Source organism: Mustela nivalis, assembly GCF_964662115.1.
Source record: "Mustela nivalis genome assembly, chromosome: 12".
Classification (NCBI taxonomy): domain Eukaryota; kingdom Metazoa; phylum Chordata; class Mammalia; order Carnivora; family Mustelidae; genus Mustela; species Mustela nivalis.
In genome coordinates, this window is record NC_139031.1 from 5,847,315 (window position 1) to 5,867,614 (window position 20,300).

Sequence of the window (20,300 nt, forward strand, 5' to 3'; positions counted from 1 at the left end):
AGGCAAATGTAAGTTGCAGACAACAGAAACAGCTAGCTATTTCACTCAGAAAGGGATTCAAGACAGAGAAGTAGGTGCTTATAAATTGGCTGCCAAGGTGAGAGATTAGGCTTGAAAACGAGTTTTCAGGCCCAGCTACCAAAGTAAACCTGGTGGAGAAACCCTATAGTGGAGAAACCTGGAAGACATCACCTTCACTAAATGTTCAAAGTTAAGATTGCAGTAATAAGTCATGGTGAGCTCACGTGTCTCCAGCTATGAGAAAGGCACTCTATCTCTGTGGTATTCTTCCTCAAAATGCAGGTCCCCTGTCTAATGATTAGGTGACATTGGACAAACCCAAATTGAGGGACATTCTACAAAATATTCAATCAATACTCTTCCAAAGTGTCAAGATCGTGAAAAAGAAAGAAAGTGAGAAACTCACAACCTGGAGGCGGAGAGTCAGGAATTATGAGGATTAAGTGAAATGTGGTGCCCTCGATGGGATTCTGGAACTGAAAAAGGGCATAAATGGAAAAACTGGTGAAATCTGCATACAGACTAAAGGTTAATTCATGGTATTGTAACTACTGATTTTGTAATTTTGATAAATGGGCCATGGTAATTTAGGATGTTAAGATTGGGGAAAGCTGGCTAAAGAGTATTTGGAACTCTCTGAATGATCTTTGCAACTTTTCTGTCCATCTGAAAGTACTCCAAAATAAAAAGTTTACTAAAAAGTCCATCTTTAAGAGAGTAAAAAGCCAAGCCACAGAGTGGAGGAAGATATTTGCAACGTGTATAAACTGCAAAAGCCTCACATTTGGAGTATACAAAGAATCCTTACAAATCAGGGGGAAAAAAGCAAACAAACCAATAAAAAAATGGCTGAAAGAATGAACAGGCACATTATAAAGGAGGAAAGCCAAATGGCCAAAGAACATAGGAAAAAGTGCTTTATCTCATTAGGGAAACGCAAGTGAACTATGTCTTTAAATATTTGTGTTTTGTTACTTTTTCTTCCCCGGACACTCCAATTATGTGTAGGTTGGAGCTCTTTTACCTTCTTTCAGATCTGCCCTGTTCTCTCCTTACTTGCTGTTCATTTTGCTTGCCTTTCTAATGTATGTCCTTGGTCCCTATCTGTATTCATGGATGTCTATTCTCTCTTGTGCTGCTTCTGGTTTTCTCTTCATTTCTGTGATGATTTTATTTCTGATTCTACTCTTTCCTGAATTTTGCCAGCTCACTTTTCATATCCTTCTGTTCTCTCACATCTTTCTTGAGTTGTTGCTTCATTGAGTTTAAAAAATTCATGGCAAAATATTTAGATATGATTTTCATCTGTTCATTGCAACACAAATTTTGGTAAGTGTGTCTTCGTCTGCCATTCTTTCTTTATTTTTATGCTATGGAGTTTTTGTGTAAATTTCAGACAGATCTAAATATTATCCCTTCTTTGAAGCAAGCAAGTTTTCCTGGAACAGATATTTTCAGTAAGTTCATGAGGGTTAGGGCCCTGGGCCATTTCAGGCTAGCAAAAATTAACCTTGCATACTTAAAAAAATTAATTTATGGGACACTTGGCTGGCTTGATTGGAGAAGCATGCAACTCTTAGTCTTGGCATTGTGAGCTCAAGCCCCAAGTTGGGTGTAGAGATTACTTAAATAAATAAAACGTAAAAAAAATGACTTTGTTCAACTTTCTTTTTCCCACTCAATAGAAATAGGAAGTCGTGGAGGTGGGTTTAAGACAGGAGAAAGAATGCCCAGCAAACAAAATCATTTCAGGACTGTACTCTTCTAAGAAATGAAGTGATGGAAACATTTGCTTTAGAGGCAGACAGATTTAGGTTCAAATATGAGCTCCAATGTGTGCTGATCGTGTGATCCTGGAGATGTTGCTTAAAGTCTCAGGATCTCAGTGACTGTATCTATATTGTGGTAGCAATATTTCCTCCCCATGTGTGGTTATATGAATGCAAAGAATATATGAAAAGCTTTGGCAAAGCATTAGTTAGGTTAAGCAGTACTAGCTGTCTGAGCACGCAAACTGGAAACTCTTGCAGGCATAAACAGGCAGTGGTTGATTTCTTGTTGGTTTGAAGTCCAGTCAGCTCTGCCCTCTACAGTGACAGGGTCTGGGTTGCTTCCATCTTGTGGCTCCGTCCTCTACCATATGGTCTCTACAGGTGCTGCCAGGCAGAGCTGGGAGAGGCACATCAGCTCTTCGTGCCTTGGTTGGAGCTAGCCGCATGGCCCCACCTAAACCCAGGAGGCTGGGCAAGGAACGGGGCATAAGCACTGACTGTGTATATACACATCTCAGTTCTTCACTCTGTCAACAAAATCATCTTGGCCTCTGCATTTTCCTTTGAATTATTATCTCATAACGATCCCTTTCTCATGCCCCAAAGCTGCGTCAGCTGTCATATCAGGGAAGGAGGCTTTCACACCTTCACACTCAGGCCAGGATTGGGGGGAAGACCAGACATCCCCCAGAAGATGTGGCAGGGAAGCTGGCAGCAGGAAAGACATTTCTAAATTTTTATAGAAAAACAAAGGAAATAGAAAGAGGTTAGAAAAACTAAACTGTTTTTAAGATAGTGGAAAAGATCTGGGTCTAGTGTAATTATAAATTCCTCACTCTTGGAATATTCCATTGAATCCGTACAAAACAAAAATCCCCTCTACCGCATCCCAGATCGGGCAGACCTCTGACCAGGAATGGGGCATGTTCTCCTTCATTGGACAATATCTAGTATTAGGCTAAATCTATCTTCTGGCAAGCTCCATCCATTGGTCCTGTCTCTTCTGTCGGCCACCACATACGTCCAACCCCCAGACTCAGTGTGCTAGGCAGATGCTTGGTCTCCTCAACTTTTTCTTCTCCAGGCAAAAAACCCGTAATACTTCAACCATTCCTCATAGGACATGATTTTGAGACGTTGAAAGCAAATGGCACTGCGGCCCTCACCAGTGGCCCGAGGTCACAGGTTTTATTAGCCTGCGAAGCTCCAACCCTTGGTCACCCCTGTAGGGAGGAAATAGGGGTCCCTCAAGATCGTGAAAGCTTGACCAATAAAATCAACACAAATGGTAAGAGACAGAGCACCTCTGGGCCAAATGCAAGCCAAAGAGATGTCATTAACAGAGCTAAAGAAAGCATGTGATGAAAAAAAAAGGGGGGGGATTCGGGCATAGACACACCATAAAATGGGGAGTCAGAGAGACGGAAGTTGACAGGGTCTGTCCGGTACAACTGCGGGACTGGGACTTTGAATCTGAGTGACACGGGCAATGAGGTCACAGAGAGCTGGTCTGCTTGGGCGGGGATAACCATCGGTTTGCATAATAAAAATATCCTCCACTATTACCTGCCTGCCTTGGATCTGATTCCATGTTCATCATGTTTAGATTAACAACTTTGCTTTCTGGTTCCCTAATGTTCTGGTGGGAAACATCAGAATTTTGGTCGCTGGAATGGGATCCCCTACACTGGGAATGAATACATTGGTGTCTGGATAATGTAAGTTGGAGAATATCAGCTGTTTCCTGCTAGAATGATTGCCCATGGGTACTGTACATCACTGACAGTTGTCATCCCTGTCTATTTTCCATTATTCCTTATTAATTGCATCCCATGTGCACGGCTAAAAATACTCACTTCTCCAGAGTCCCTGGCTCCTAAAGGTAGATGCTGCCACAGTTCTGACCAATGCAATGTAGATGGAAGTCCTTGGTGGGGGGTGGGGGGGAGGTTGTTCCTTTTCTGGATAGCAAAAGGAAAGTCTTACTAGGAGAAAGCTTTTACCCTTCCTTCCCTTTCCTTTCTACTTAGGAGGAGATGGGTGTGAGGCCTGGAAGTGCAGCAGCCATTTTGTGACAATGAGGATAAAAGTCATTCCCAAGGATGTCAGACAAGAAGCTAAAGAGGGGTCTGGCTTCTTGATGCCATCCACGAACTGGTGTGCCAGCCCTGAACTGCCTTCCCTGGCTCATAATTAGAAGAATAGGTCCCTATCTGTGTAAGCCAAGGTCGGCAGGACTTTCTACAATTTACAGCAGAAGAGTAATACAGTTCCCGATACAGTTTCTAAGTGGAGCTTCTGAGCTAGCAAGGCGTGGTTAATTCACAAGGTGATGCAGTTACGATGCTATTTGGTATTTGGTTACTTTAATTTCAGCCTGTACCTGTACCTCTCATAGATCCCTTCTTTTTAGCTTATCTCTTAACTCCAAGCGAGAACCCGGTAGGCAAAATATTCCTGTGATGGGAACCGAAACTACCATGTCAAATGGTAATGCCTGCCCTGACGCCAGCAAGACCCGGAATGACTGACCCCAAGACAATGATCCACCTGACCTTTCCTGCAAGCCCCACACACCCTCTGACCTTTGCTCTGCATTTCCCCTCTATAAACTCAGATCATTCCTAGCACTTTGGAGACAATTCTTGGGACATTAGTCCACAGTCTTCCTGGTGCTGGTCTCACTGAAATAAATTCCTTTCTTGTTTCACCACTGCTTGGCCCTCTGCCTTTGCATTTTTTTTTTTAAGATTTTATTTATTTGTCAGAGATAGAGAGGGAGAGAGCGAGCACAGACAGACAGAATGGCAGGCAGAGGCAGAGGGAGAAGCAGGTTCCCCGCCAAGCAAGGAGCCCGATGTGGGACTCGATCCCAGGACGCTGGGATCATGACCTGAGCCGAAGGCAGCTGCTTAACCAACTGAGCCACCCAGGCATCCCTGCCTTTGGATTTTGTTGGTGGTCAGTGGCTAAACCTAGTCTTCTGGGAGTGCAGAGCCATGTACCTTGGGCCCTGGGAACTATCCCCTGAGGATACCTCTCGTTTTTTTCTTCCCATCCTGAATATAACTCATTCGTTCTATGAAAATTCAGTTGAAATAGTAAATCATGAAGAATAATGAATAAAGAAAAAAAATCATTCTCAAGTCTGCCTCCCAGAGATAATGGTAGTGACATCTTTCCGAATATCCATGGGTCTCTCTATATAATATGTTCTTCACATAAATGGGATTACATTTTGTAACTTGCCATGCATTCCGTAGTCGTGGGCTTCTTTCCAGCAATTTTGCTAAGAAAACCCATTTTCACTCCTGTCTGATTATATATAGACCTACATTATTAATTAGAGCTATCTTGATATTTAAATATTATTATTTAATTAGTTGTACTATAATTTAGTTAACCAATCCTCATTGGTATTTATTACTATTATTATTTAGAGAGAGTGTGAGTGGGGGAGGGAGGGGCAGAGGGTGAGGGAAAGAGAAACACAGGCTCCAAGCCCAGCACACACCCTGATTCGGGGCTCGATCTCATGACTCTGAGATCATGACCTGAGCTGAAATCAAGAGTTGGATACTTCATCAACAGAGCACTCAGGTGCCCTGGTATCTAATTTTTGATATTATGTACGGGGATGCGGTGAAAGCTCTTGGGTAAACATCTTTGAGGGCTTTTCCAGTTATTTCTGAAGGAGAAATCCCTAGAAGGGGGTGTGTTCACTCTGAGAGTCATGCACAGTGAGAGCCTCACCTGGGCTCTCCAGCCACACCACTTCCCACTATGTGATCCTTGCAACCCAAGGTCATTTGGACAAGGTCATGGCTCTCTCTACAAGTCTAAGCTCTCTCATTCGAAATGGGCGCTGACACAGCTCTGGGGGTGCGCTCATCCCTGCCTTTCCTCCAAGACACGCCCTAACAATTGTTCTAGTTTCCACCCCGTTTTTAAGCTCCTACTGTGGGCTGTACTTGTCCCTTCTCCCCCAGATTAATAGGTTGAAATCCTCATGCCCAGTACCTGAGAATGTGACTGTATTAGGATACAGAACCTCTAATGAGGTAATTGAGACAAAACGAGGTCATATGTGTGGGCCCTTAAGTCCAGTATGACTGGTGCCCTTGTAAGAAGAGAAGGTTAGGACTGAGACATAGGCTGACTCAAGACCATGTGAGGGAGAAGTGGGCCACCTACAGCGCAAATAGAGAAGCTTCAGAAGAAATCCACCTGCTGACCCCTTGATCTCGGGCTTCTAATAACTTCCGTGTAGAAAGCACTCAGTCTGGGGAACTTTGTTACGGTGGCTGCTGGAAGCTAATAGGACCCCCGTTCCCCCTTTTTGGGGAACCAGTCTCAGCAGAGGTCCCCTTCAATAGACCCAAATTCAGTTCAGTTTGGGCTCTGTTTATAAGGCAGTCTGTAAAAGGCTCAGCTTTCCGAGGGAGACAATAGTCAGAATGGATTTTCTCAAGAAAACCCCGTTATTTTCCAGTCAGGAGCTTATTAAGTAACAGTGGGACGTGGCTCAGTGCTCAGTCCCTTTGTTGAGGAGGACTCTGCCAGCCCAGGACTCCAGCAAACGCCACCCCTCCCCGCTCCGGAGAGGCAGACAGAAAGAGGTTAGTCTGAGGACCCTCTGTGGCTTTAACCACCCGCTTTCCGCCAGCATGGCTAGCTGCCTACTTTCTGCCCAAGGTGACTGACAGTGATAACAATGGATTTCAATGTCCCTGTCCTCATTAGGGAAAGGGAGTAGCAGCCTTCCTCTCTTCTCCCAGAGTTGTGGAGCAGTTAGCATGCAAATGTTGCTAATGACACAGTGTAAAACATAGAGACAAAGAGCACCCCATAGCCCTGGTATCGCTTGTTCTAATGTGCCTTAAGTATCTTGTGGAACATCCTAGGCGTGGCGGGCACCAGCCTCCCTCGGTGATGGTTTGCAGCAGCCACCCCGCAACCCTCCCCTTCGGCAGGGTCCCCTGACCTTGGCACCTCGGCTCCCTTTGTTTCTTCCTGGATAAGAGGAAAGGGAGATTTTCTTCTCTCGCACATTTTTCTCTTTTTAAAAACTGTGATCAATTACACATAACATAAAATTTACCATCGTCAGTGTATTTACCGCTCAGTGATACGAACGCGTTCATGATGTGAACCACCCTCTATCCCCAGAACGCCTCACTTGTAAAACCGAAGCTCTGTCTCCATGAAACTCTAACTCCCCCAGCCCCCTGGCAGCCATCATTCTATTTTCTGTGTTTATGATTTTGACGACTCTGAGTGCCTCATCTAAGTGGAATCACACGGTATTTGCCTTTTTGTGCCTGGCTGATTTCACTCAGCCGAATGGCCGCCAGCTTCATCCGTGTGGCGGCAGGTCCAACCCATCTTTCTTTTCTGAGGCAGAATAATAGTTCACTCCACGTGTATACCGTGTTTTGCGTATCGGTTCATTGGTGGACAGTCGTTTTGCTGTAACGCACATTTTGCTGTTGTGAATAACGCTTCTGGGAATATGGTTACCCACATTTCTCTTCCAGACTCTGATTTCGATTCTTTTGGGTAGGCACCCAGACGCAGAATTGCTAGATCATACAGGAACTCTATTTTTAAGTTTTCAGGAAACATGATACTGTTTTCCATGGCTGCTGCACCATTTTACGTTCTCACCAAGAGTGCACCAATGGATTTCTGTTCGTCTACACCCTCGGCACCATGTGCAGCTTCCTGTCTTCTCCTAACAGGTGTGAGGTGGTTCCTCACGGGAGTTTTGATTTACGCTTCCCTAACGCTTGGCGATGTAGAGCATCTCTTCATGTGCTTATCGGCCAGTCGTGTATCTTTGGAGAAATATCTAGATGAGTCCTTAATCCAAGTTGGTTTTTCTTTGGTAAGATTTTTAGTTTTGGGAGCTCTCTGCATATTCCGGATATTAACACCTCCTCAGATATATGATCTGTAAATATTTTCTCCCATTCTCTGGAGAATCTTTTTACTCTGGATAGCGTGTTTCAGTACACAAAATTAAAAATTTTTCATGAAGCCCAATTTGTTTATTTTTTTCTCTTGTGAACCTGTGACTTGGGTGTCCTGTCCAAGCAATCAGTGCCAAAATCAGTGCCATGAAGCTTTTCTGTTTTGTTGCACATTGGTTTATGCCGTTCCCCAAGCCTTCTCTTACTCCCTCAGCATCTTCAAGACAGTGGTTTTAAGGTCTTTGTCTAGTGTGTCTGCCTTTTGGTCTGTTTCAGGGACAGATTCTGTTGGGTTCCTCTTTTCCTTTCAATGGACTATATTTTCCTATTTCTTTGTATGCCTCCTGATTTTGTTCTTTTTTCGCCCTTGAACACTGGACGTTTGAATCTAATAATGTGATAGCTCTGGAAATCTTCCCCCTCACCAGGGTTTGGTGGATTTTGTTAGCGTTGTTTTGTTTTTTATTGTTGTAGGCTGTCTCTGTGCCAAGATCAGCCTGAGGTGTAAACTCAAAAGTCTTCTCAGGTCTTTTCTGAGCCTTGACCTGGACACACACCATCACCTTCTAATTTCCCTATATAAGCAGTTGTTTCTGAATGTCCTCATCTTTAATGCCTGGCTCTGAAAGGGGAAAAAGTGAAAAATCAAGGGCGGGGGTAGGGAAGGGGGAGGGGAACCTATCATTTAAATCTCCCAAAGTCACTTCAGCCAGAGGGGGGCTGGGCTTGCAACAACCAGGGGAGGTTGCAAGCAGTGCAGCTGTCAGTGATCAGATCACGGAGTCCCCCCCGCCCATGTTTGGAAGACAGGGTCCTCTATGGCACACCCTGGCTTCACAAGGCTGTAGGCAAGCTGCTCCAGCCCCTGTACGTGGGCACTTGAGCCATTGGCCCCACGTGGCTACTTCACCACGTATTGGTTTTTTATTTTTATTTTTATCTTTTAAACATATTTTATTTATTTTTTGACAGACAGAAATCACAAGTAGGCAGAGAGGCAGGCAGAGAGAGAGAGAGGAGGAAGCAGGCTCCACGCTGAGCAGAGAGCCCGATGCGGGGTTCGATCCCAGGATCCTGGGATCATGACCTGAGCTGAAGGCAGAGGCTTTAACTCACTGAGCCACCCAGGTGCCCCTCACATACAGGTTTTAAAACTCAAATGGGGTTTTACACATAGGATGTCCCTACTCGTGGGAAGCATCCTCCATCCCTGTCCTGGAAGGACCCAGTTAGCCCAGATGGAGAGAGGTGACACCTGCCTGTTGCACCTAGACCTCGAGGGCTCACCTGTGGGGTACGGTGTGCAGACCGGAGGGCGGCCGTGAGAGGACATGGCTGTGCGTCGGGCTCTCTTGAGTTTAATACTGGGACTGCCATTTACTAGCTGTGCGACTGTGGCGCGTCGTGTGACTCCTCCCAGCCTCGTCCCCTCGTTTGTAAAATGGGGGAAAGTACGAGCACCTGCTTCCTAGGCAAGCCCAGGGCAAGTTGTGAAATCCCCAAGAGCAGCTCGCTGCTTGAACACATCTATTGTCTCAGTAACCCTGAGAAGGAATAGCATTTGCACACTGAGGTCGTAGTTTTACAGAACGGTTAATGATATGCAAAACGTTCTTGATAGAAGGTTAAGTGCAAGCTACGCATTGACAATGACAGCATTTGTTTAAAAATGTTGGGAAACTTGCGTAAGTAAAGACTGAGGAGAAGTATATCGAGATGAGGGATTATAGGTGATTCTGAACGATCTGCTTTGTATGTTTCTTTGTATGTTTGTGTGTTTTCAAATTTTTCCCCAGTGAGGCCATGATTACTTTTATAATCTTTGAAACAGGTTTTATGGAAACAAAAAATTCAGTGTGACTCAGCCGCCAAGGCTGCCAAGAAGGTTTATGCGTTCTTTGGCCGCGTTAGTGGGAATTGGGTGTCCAGAGTCGGAGGGACGCCGGCAGGGTGTGGTACGGGCCAGACCCTGTCGAGATCAGCGTTCTGTTTCGCCCTGGGCAGAGGTAACCATGGGGACCTTAAATGTCAGGACCCAACAAAAATGTGCCAAGTGTATGAAGACCTTTAAATCTGAGGAGAGCAGGGACAGTGGCCTGGGAGCCGCTGGGGAGCCCCAGCCTGGTGGGAAGCCTGATGGGGGAGAGAGAGAGGGACACCGAGATAGGGAGGGAGACAGACAGACAGACAGAGGGAGGGACAGCAATATCAGCTCGGGGAGGGGCTTCTGTTGGAGTCCCCCCGCACAGGGACTCATTCATTGATCGTCTCATGCCTGCTGCCCGACACGTACTTCCAGACACGGTGCTTCCCTGCCCACCCTGGAGGTTGAGTCTCAGCCACTGAATTCTTACAGACCCTGCCCATTGCCCCGTGGTCCTCGGATCTGACCGAAGGGTGTCCTTCAGGGAGCTGGCAGACCAGCAGGAGGGGCAGAATCACCCCCCCTGAGCTGGGGCCCACCGCACCCCCGGGGGGGCCTCGAGTCCCGCAGTTGGACGGCTCCCCCCAGACGAGGATGAACTTTACCCCCAAGGGCTCAGGCACAAGGGCTGGGCCTCCACCGCTGGCTGCGCCCCCGACCTGTGTGCAGAGGCTCTGTAAGTCAGAGCACATCTGTCCTTCTGCCCTGGCTGGTCCCATAACCTGCCTTCCCTGGGAGCGACGCCCAAATAGGTTTTTTTTTTTTTTTTTAAGGTTTTTATTTATTTATTTGACAGAGAGAGATCACAGTAGACAGAGAAGCAGGCAGAGAGAGAGAGAGAGGGAAGCAGGCTCCCCGCTGAGCAGAGAGCCCGATGCGGGACCCGATCCCAGGACCCTGAGATCATGACCCGAGCCGAAGGCAGCGGCTTAACCCACTGAGCCACCCAGGCGCCCCCCAAATAGGTTTTCAAAGCAGTCTCTGCTTCTCAGCCTTTTCAAGCGGTTTCCTCACTTGCAGCCGAAGAGGTCCTGCATGATGCAAAACGACAGATGGCGGAGGCGGACAGGAGCTACAGAGAGAGGCTCCGGGGAGAAGGCGGCCTGTGAAGGACCTTGTGAAAGATGTGTGCCCTAGAGGCCCAGCGCCTTGGCCGGCCAAAGGCTGCTGTCCCTGCTGGCTCTCTCTGTCTCTCTGTCACTGTCCCTGCAGGTGGCTCTCTCTGTCTCTCTGTCACTGTCCCTGCAGCTGGCTCTCTCTGTCTCTCTGTCACTGTCCCTGCAGGTAGCTCTCTCTGTCTCTGTCACTGTCCCTGCAGCTGGCTCTCTCTGTCTCTCTGTCACTGTCCCTGCAGCTGGCTCTCTCTGTCTCTCTGTCACTGTCCCTGCAGCTGGCTCTCTCTGTCTCTCTGTCACTGTCTCTGTGGCTCTCTCCCATTTTCTCAGCCCCAGTGTCTGACTTCCTTTCAAGGTCCCTTCTCCACACCTCTTCCACGTCCCAAGCCTCCAGAGAGACGTCCCCTCAGTCCGCCCACCCTCAGTTCACCTGCCCCAGCTTACCTGCCACCCTCCCATCCCAAGCTGCCCTTTCTCCCATCCGGGGGTCGAGCCCCCGCCCCATCCCCCCAAGTCTTCAATGACAGACCCCCCTGAAGGGTGCTGGCCTCAGCTCCAAACCCAGGCTGAAGTCCCACCCGCTTCCCCCCCTTCTCGCTTCTCTACATCCCCTCAACACGCCCAGGTCCCTCACCTCCTGGATTGTTCTGGAATGTGCCTCCCAGCCTGGTTCTGATCTAGTCTTGGACTATCTCTTGCTTGACCGTTCTCAGACTTCCAAATGACCTCTCCGCCTCCAATCTTGTTGCTGCCCAGCCCACCCTCCTGGGGGAGATCGCACAACCCCATCATACCTCTGCCTCCCCTGGAGGGGGGCCCTGCCAAGCGCCCCAACAGCCGAGAGTAAATCCCGAGACTGAGGCCGTGCGCCTCCCCGCCTTCACAGCTACACCGGTTCTTGCAGGTTCCGGCTCAGAGTGTGACATCTCTGTCCTCTGGGTCTCTGCTCAGGCTGTCACCCTCCGAGTCCTTCCCTTCCTGGTCCACTCTGCCTTGTCAGTGAGACAGACTCTTTCCCAGACCGTCCTTCACGGCCATCTGCACCCCGGCCACATCCAAGCACTTGCGGAGGAAGAGTCTCTACCTTTCCACATGGTTTCCGGTTATTTCCTCCGACATCCTGGCTTCCCACTAAGCTGCAGGTGCATCAAGGGCTGGGGACTCTGTACTGTGGCTTAGAGCCAGGGTGCCCCCATTTTCTGCAAATGCCCAAGGAACCCATGGGGTTCAGGAAGGAAGGAAAGGCCACTGAGCCCTGTGTGGCCGGGCCACCAAGGCATGGCGGGGTGGGCCGTGAGTGCCAGGACCAGGATGAACGCTCTGCGGGAGTTCCGCTGTTGCGCACCTGTCCTGGGTGCTAGGCTCTTCCTCCTCCCCCTGGACTTGGGGGCCGGGAGTTGCCCTTAGGGGTCAAAGCTGCCTGGTCTTCGGAGATGTCGCCAAACCTGGGACTTCTCTGTCCAGCCTGAGGGTCAGGAGCAGGTTGGGCAGCTCCCTCCAGCACAGAGAGGAGCTATCTTTCCCAGTCTGGAGCCGGAGGCGTCAGAGCAGAGTGGAGATGCATCACCCATTAAGTGCTTGCTCTGTTTCAGCCCTGGGAGGGGTCCCCCCGGGGTGGCAGAAGGAGCCCTGGGCTTCAGCCTAGCAAGGCAGCCAGCTGAGCAGGCCAGGAAACCGGTGCCGAGTAGCGAGAGCCCCAGGCAAGCCCAGCTGTCCGGGAGCGCGGAAGTCGGCTGGGTGTTCTCCAGGCCTCGTTCTCACACGGCTTCTCTCCTGCGGCGGGAGGTCCGTGCCGATGGAGGAGACTGCTGGAGGCTAAGTACTTTCCGGGGCTGAGGCCGAGGGAAGCAAACTGCTGTCACAGTGTGTCATGGTGTGGCTTCCAGAGAAAGCCTCTCGGGAAGTGACATTTGAGCGGACACCTAAAGAATGGGACAGGATCAGCTACAAAAAGGCCATGAGAGGCAGACTCAGGGAAAGGCAACGGGAGGTGCAAAGGGCCTGAGGTTCTGGTCCTGTGGGAAAATGCGGATGCTAACACCTACCTGCGCTAGTCAGCTATTACCATAATGATGCTGTGTAACAAGTAGTCCTCGGACTCAGCGACTGAGCCCAGAACCAGTCTTTCTTCTCAAACTCAAGGGTCTCAGATGGCTATTGTTCGGCTGATCCAGGGTGGGCATGGGTGGACCGCTAAGCTCTGGGCTATGGGTAGCCTGAGTTTGGACTGAGTTCAGGTGTGCTGCACCTCTCTGTTCTGGGACACAGGCTGAAGATGTTCTGGGGGAAGCTCTTCTTACCTTGACAGGCAAGGAGCCAAACCACACCGACACATTTAATGGTTCTGTTTATGTTCTGTCCACTAACACTCCATTGGCCAACGCACATCATGTGGTCTAGCTCAGCTTCAGTGGAGGAGGTGCATCCTGGAGAAACGTGAATATTTGCTACATCATGTAAAAGATTGTCATGTTTCATGTTTGGATTTCCCCCTGAGGACAGTGGGGAGCTACTGAGGCTTTGATCAGAAGGGGTGATATTGTTTGATGGATTTTAGAGTGATCCTTCTGGAAGCACAGTTGAGGATGGGCTGGAGGGGGTGAGACAGGGGCATATCTCAGGCTGGGATGATGAGCAGGAAGTCACCATGGGAAAGGCAAGGTGGCGTGAATTCAAGAAACATTAAAAAGGTGGTCTATAGGATAAAGAGATGGAGTGTGGAGGGGAGGGAATTGCTCAGGACGGCTTCCTGGTTGTTGGCTTGGGGGACAGGGACGGGATGATGAGATCCTCCAGCTGGGGAGCACAGAAGGAGCAGGTGGCTGGGGCGAGGGGCAGGGGGGGAGGAGCAGGCTTGGACATGTTGGAGGTGAAGTTCTTGTAGGACATGCAGGAGGATGGGCAGATCTTGCCCATTGGGAGGAGAAACTGGACATGGGACATGCATTTGGGAGTTATGTCAACAAAACTAGCCAGTGAAGGAGTCCTCAATCAACCCAGTTTCCAGGGGTTGAAAGATGCTTTGCTGGTCTAAAGGAATTTTCAGTGGCGTACAATAACATGTGGCTGATGTCGCCAGTTCCTTTCAGCTCTCCATTCTCACATTCTTCTTCTAAACCGAACCCTGATATTATGTGGGGTAAAAGACTCCAGGCTCCAGCCTCCCTATGTAGCCAGTGAGTTGTAAGTGGGCGTATTGACTCTGAATTCTGGCTCAGTTCCTTAGAGCATAAGGCATGCCTTTCTCTTCCTTTCTCTATCCTACAGCCTGGTAGTTAGATACGATGGCTGGAACACAAGCAGCTACTTTGGGCTAGGAAGCTGGGAGCCATATCTTAGGTGGGGGCGATTAAAAGAAAGGCTGCATCTGGGACACCTTCATGGAGCTCCTATCCCAGCTCTGAGCTGCTTTTTACATAGAAACGCATAAAACCTCTGGTCAAGTCACTGTTATGTTTTTTCTGTTAAATTCAGCTGAACTTGGTCCTAATGCAAATACTATGATTCTGCGGTATTTGGTGAAGCTATAGCTTGCATCTGGGGGCATTTCCAGTTTGCCTCGCTCCGCATTCACCTCGGCGGGGCTGAAACGCCGGGGCCTGCTGGAGCCGCCGGCGAAGGTGTGCTGCGCCACCTGGTGGACACACGGCACACAGCATCCTTTTCGTTGAAGGCACAACGCCGAGTTGGGAGCGGAGGTCTGGCTTTTACCAGCAGCGAGCTGCATCCGCTCGCTAATTGGATCTCAGCCTCAAGGCATCTTTTAGCCGGCGGCAAAGTGCGTGCTCCAGAGCCCTGAATGTCCGTGGACCTCCGGGAAGTCCAGGAATTCCTGAGTGTCCTGAGTCAGTCAGGTCTGGTGTGCTCTGAGACGCCCCTGGGGGCTGATTCCAGCTGCCCAGGCTGGCGGTGCTCCCCCTCCCCCAGGTCGAGGGCTTCTGTACTAAATAAAGGGTTCCATGTGACCTCTCATTCTGCCGACTCTGGTCCCAGAGCAACAGTTAAAGCAGGAGAGGAGGGAGGGTGATGACTCACCGCCTCGCTGAGCAGGAAATGAACACCAAGGGAGCCTAACCTGGGAGCAGGCTGGAACAAATGGGTTTGCGGTCATTGGAGCTGTTGGCAAAGTGGGCTCCTGTGGGCGAGCTTATTAATGCTTCCTTCTGCTGACGGCTGGTTCGATCCGAAATGGCCGGCACTGAGTTCAAACTGCAGAAACGAGTGTTAGAGTTTCAGCAGTTCCAGACATTTGGTGGCAAGACCCCTGGCACCTGGGCGCACAGGTGTATTCCCAGCGGTGTCCCTTCCTTTCTCTGGGCTCCCCTGGGTACATAGGGTGGCCTTCCAGCTCTGACCGTGAGCTGCTGCAGGGGCCTTTGTAATGAGCGTGACCCTAAGTCACGAAGGGAGACAGCAGAGGCTTTTGGGAGGAGCACAAGGAAGAGAAGGAAGACAGTTTCTCCAGCTTTTAGCTCAGAGCCGGGGTGGGGGCAGGGGGAGCGCAAGCTGTTTTAGTGGTGGGTGGGGGGCTGGGGAGGCGGGTGCTGCATGGGCTGTGGTGGAAGGTAACAGACTGATGAGCGGCCCATAAGCCCCACCTGGGGCTGGGGAGGACAGGAGCGGGGAGCCCGAGTGGCCCAGGGTCACAGCGAGTGGGGCAGTAGCTGTTGAGAAGACTGAGCTGCAGGAGGAGATGAGATTGGGCTGGGGGCATGAGAAGCATCCCCAGTCCAGAAGCTTTGCGTCCAGGACTGGCAGGAAGGAGCTCAGAGCCAGCCTGGCATCCGGTGGCTGAAGCACTGGGTCTCCCAGGCTGTGGGACTCCCACAGATGCTCGGGTGTGTATTGCAGAGCTGGGACCAGGCCTGGCCCTGCACCTGCCCAGGGCTGCTGGGGTTAGAGTCCTACTTCCCGGAATCAGGACCCAGACCACCAGGAAGCCCCTGCTGCCTACCTCTTTTTCCTTTTTATTCTTAAAATGACAACGATGAGAAAGTTCTTAGAGGAAACTTAGTATCGGCTGGCTCAGAGACAAGGGTTTCTATGTGTCCTCGTTCCCGTGTCTCCCCAAAGCTGTCCTTGTACAGCTGAGGCTTGCTTTCCCTGAAAAGCCTCTAAAATCAACAGGTTCTTCTTTCCCTGAATTTTCTAGCTTCCTCTGTGTTATATAAAGCAACTTAGTTCACTCAAGGCTTTCTCTATTTGCATCTCCACCTGGGAGCAGAGCAGCCACAAACAAAACCACATTCTGTTTTACTTGGGGAGGAAATGTGCTTGGGCTGGAGCAGGGGGGAGGAGGGTGGGGGTGTAAATCCTGGTTTTCTCTCTTCTTTTCTCTTGGTGGGATCTCTGTAGTCTTTTGCAAAGCAGGTTGGGGGCGGGGCGGGGGTGTCTCTTCCCACTCAGAACCCAGCCCTGTGCTTCTCCTTCTGTCAGTGCTCTCCTGAATTGACAGCTTTGCCAAGCCTGGCATGGGGGCGCCCGCCCGCGTTTCTTCCCAGGAAGAGCTGTGACTTTGGTCCTGTCTTGGGGGAAAATGCACAGGACCAGCCCCCTTTTCCTAGGGTCCGAGCCTCTGTCAGGTGTGGGTGGATGGATGTGTGTATAACAAGCGTCTGTCTCCTGGGGACATCTGCCCCTCTCCCCCATCCTCAAGAGAACACACAGAGAGATGTCTGGGCAGCTCTGAGAGCATCCCCGTTGCTGACCCTATATGCTGGGGTCTTTGAACTGTCAGAGGACCTTGGGTCAGCCTGACATGCCCATGATCGAGGTGGAAAGATCTGCTCACCCCAATGGGTGCGGTCTGGGCTCCTCCTCCAGGAGATTCACCCCAAGGACCACTGACTGGATGTGACTTTGGGTCCAGATCACCCTGGTGAGCACCACTGGTCCTGTTTCCTGGGGGGTCAACAAGGCTAAGAGCCAGTTTACTAAGCAATTGGAGCTCAGTGGGGTGCAAAGTGGAAATGGAGGGTCCCCTCTTCATCTGCTGCCTTTCGACTTGTTCCACTGGTCCGGAGACCCTCCCCTGGCCCCTCTCCTCTGTTCTGTCACTCTGGGGACAGGGCCTGTAGCTGGGGTTCCACCAGTGGGAAGCCCTGGTGGGAGACTGGGTGGGGAGGGAGAAGGGGGGTCTTTGTTCTTCTCTCTCTCCAGCGGGGTCCAGCGGTCTGCAGGGCTCCGACTTCCACCACTGAGCCTGGCTGCTGGGTCTTTTCCTCTCACTGTCCCAGCTCCTGGGCTGGAAGATTTTCCCTGTTATGGACGGCTGGTTCTTTCATCCTGGCCTTAATCACCACGGGGGCACATTCTGCCATTGCCTTTTGATTATGTGATTATGTTCAGGTATTAAACAGCCCCATCAAGTTAATTTAAAATTTCTGCTGGACATCCAGTTCTAAGTTTTCCCCTCCTTCCTGTTCAGCCTGACCCCAGCTCTTCTGCTCAGGCTCCTGGGGGCCAGGCCAAGGTGGGATGGGGAGGAGTGAAAGTTGCGCTACTGTTGTGGCCTGTTCTGGCTGTCCCTGGGCTCTAGATGGCAGGTGGCGATGGCAATGTGAAACCCATTGGTTGAGAACCAGGTAGAGAGCAGTGAGCTGTACGGGGACCCTCTCCTCCTGGGTGAGGGGCTTATCTGCAGAGAGCAGGAAACTCGTGGTTGGAGCTTTGGGGTCATGTGATGCTCAAAGATGTCAGAACAGTACACAAAATTCTAGGTCTTATAATACACGGGGTCTTACGTGCTCAATGTTGTCAGCTTTGGGCTCTGCAAAACATCCATAGACACCAAAAAAGGCCCGTTCTCTTGGGACTTTTCTGGTCCTTGCTCTCATCGTTCTTTTTAATGAATTAACTACTCCTGCGGCAAGGGCCCGGGCATCTGCTCAGGCCCACGGCCAAGTGTAAATCTGCTCGGTTATGTCTTGGCCATACATGCTTCAGACGATGACCTGCCTTGTCAGCCCAGAGCCTCCTGCCGGGTCACCGACGTGGAGCTGTGTCACTGTCCTGCTGACACGCCTTGCCTCTTTGACGTGGATTGCTTCCCAACCGCGCCTGGGAGTTCCAATGTCGAAGCAGAGCAAATCCGCTGTCTGGCTCATCCGGGGAATTTTCCATGTCAGGCACTGTACTTTTTTGACTCCAGATTTTCCACTTGGTTCTTTTAGTTATTGATTTTAAAATATTTTATTTATTTATCTGAGGCGGGGATGGGCAGAGAGACAGAGAGAGACTCTCAAGCAGATTCCGAGCCCAGTGCAGAGTCTGATGTGGGACTGAATCCCATGACCTGAGATCGTGACCTGAGATCGTGACCTGAGCTGCCACCAAGAGTTGGATGCCCAACCTACTGCACCACCCCGGCGCCCCTCCATTCGTTTTTTTTTTTAAATAGTTTCCATCTCTATAGTGATAGTCTCTGTTTGCTGGGACTTGTCACAGCCTCATTTACTTTTTCAAGCATGTTTCCTTCTGCTCTTTGGAGGCACTTCTAATGGCTGCTTTGATATTTTTGCTAAGTTCTCCATCTGGGACCCCTCATGGATAATTTGTTTTCTGCTTCCCCCTTGTGTATGGGGGTTACTCTTTCCTGTTTCATTGCGTGTCTCATAATTTTTTGTTGTTGTTGAAAACGGATCCTTTTAGATGATATTCTTTTTGTTGTTGTTAACCTGTGGGTTAATAATGGAATTTGCCAGATATTAGAATGATGTTAGGATATAGGATACTCATAATAGGCATAACTCAAGGCAAGTAGGATGAGGGAAAAAAGAGAATATTTAAAGCACAGTGAACAGCTTCTCCAGTAAGGCTGAAGGTTAATTAAAAATAAAAAGTTTCCAAGCAAATACGTTTCCTGTCTCCCCTTCAGAAGAAGTTATTGTCTACTGAACTACTAACCCTTCTTACAAAGATTAGATTTCCCCCCCTAGTGCTAAAAATTAGCTCTCTTCCTTTTTCTGTTATAGACGTTCATAACCTTTTGTGTTTTAGTAGTTCCAGAGCTTTGAAACAATGCTCAGATAATTTCAAAAATTTAAGAAAACGGCTCAGATAAAAACTGTCGCTATTTTAAATATCGTATCCGTTGTTACAAAATGCTGTGTCCAATTCCTATGTTTGTCCTAACGGTGTTCAGATGAAAAGCTTAAGGTTCACCTTCTCACTGCCGTACAAATAATAAAAGTTATTTCAGTGGGTTCCTGGAATATTGAGGCCAGTGCAAGTTTTGTTTGCTTGGCTAATATCCCGTGGGCACCAGGGAACCCCCACCGCAGCCGCGTCTTCCCACCAGATTCCAGGGTAGGAACAGGCCATCAGAACAATGGCGGAGGAAAGCAAGGTCACAGTGAAGGTTAGCTAGGGGTGGGCCCCCAAACCTAGTGCGCGAGCCCATCTAGACGACGGTAGATAAAGGAGGTGGGGGGCTGTTCTGTGAGCCCCTCTCAAGTCCAAACTCAAGTCTCAGATAGTTCCACCAGCCGGGTGCGTGGTGAGGAGATGGGAGAATCGCGGCCACCCCCCCCCACCCCCCCACCCCCGTCTGGGTGGGTGATCAAGAGGAACAGGAACAGGAGGGATGCGCCAACTCCCCCAGCTGGGAAGGGCACCAAGTCTCCATTCAGAAGTGTCATGCAAAGGGAAGAGAAAACCAGCCACATCTGTGGGCGGATTATTTTCCCCCTGGCTTCTCTTGGGGATCGGAGGAGAAGGTCTGGGGACCGGTAGGAAGCCAGGAGGAAGTAGCCTGCCTCATCAGTTCCAGCCTGAACAACAAGGGTCCCTCCCTTCCTCCCTCCCTTTCTCTTCTAAAATTTAAATTTACCTTTTTTCAAATGGGTAGTACATTCTCAGGATTAGGGAATGGAAACAATTCAGCAAAGGCGAGGAGGAGGCGGGGAGGCAGTGCGATCCCCAGGGCTTGCTTTACCTTGAGGACTCCTGCTTCCTCCCCTGGGTGGTCCACCTCCCCCATGACCTTGAGGCGCTACTGATGGAATGTGTATGTCACCCCCTCCCCCACCAAACTCCTATTACGATCTCAACACTCAACCTCATTAGGACTTGGGCCTTGGGCAGGAGCTTAGGTCAGGAAGACAGTCTCCCTCTCTGGGGGGTCTACATCCCGAAGCTCTTTCCCCACCAGTGCAGAGATGTCCCCGGCTGTAGGATCACCTGGATGACATTGTGTGGCTGTACCGTTGTTTATTCAGACCCGCAGGTCTCTCTGGTAGATGGACGTCTGGGTGGCCTCCAGACTCCGCAGTCCCTCACTGCTTGCTCATGTCTTTCCTCTGTTTGTAGGGAGACGTCTGGGGCAGAGTCCCCGGAGCCGGGTCAGTGGGCCGCAGGGTAGAGGATGCGTGGTTTTGCCCGTATTCTGCAGCATCCTCCTATGGCCACACGACTCTGCCTGCCCCTCAGTGACATCCCAGAGTCCCCACAGACCCCAGAGAGGGAGCTGCTCATCTGTTTTTTGCAACCAATCTGA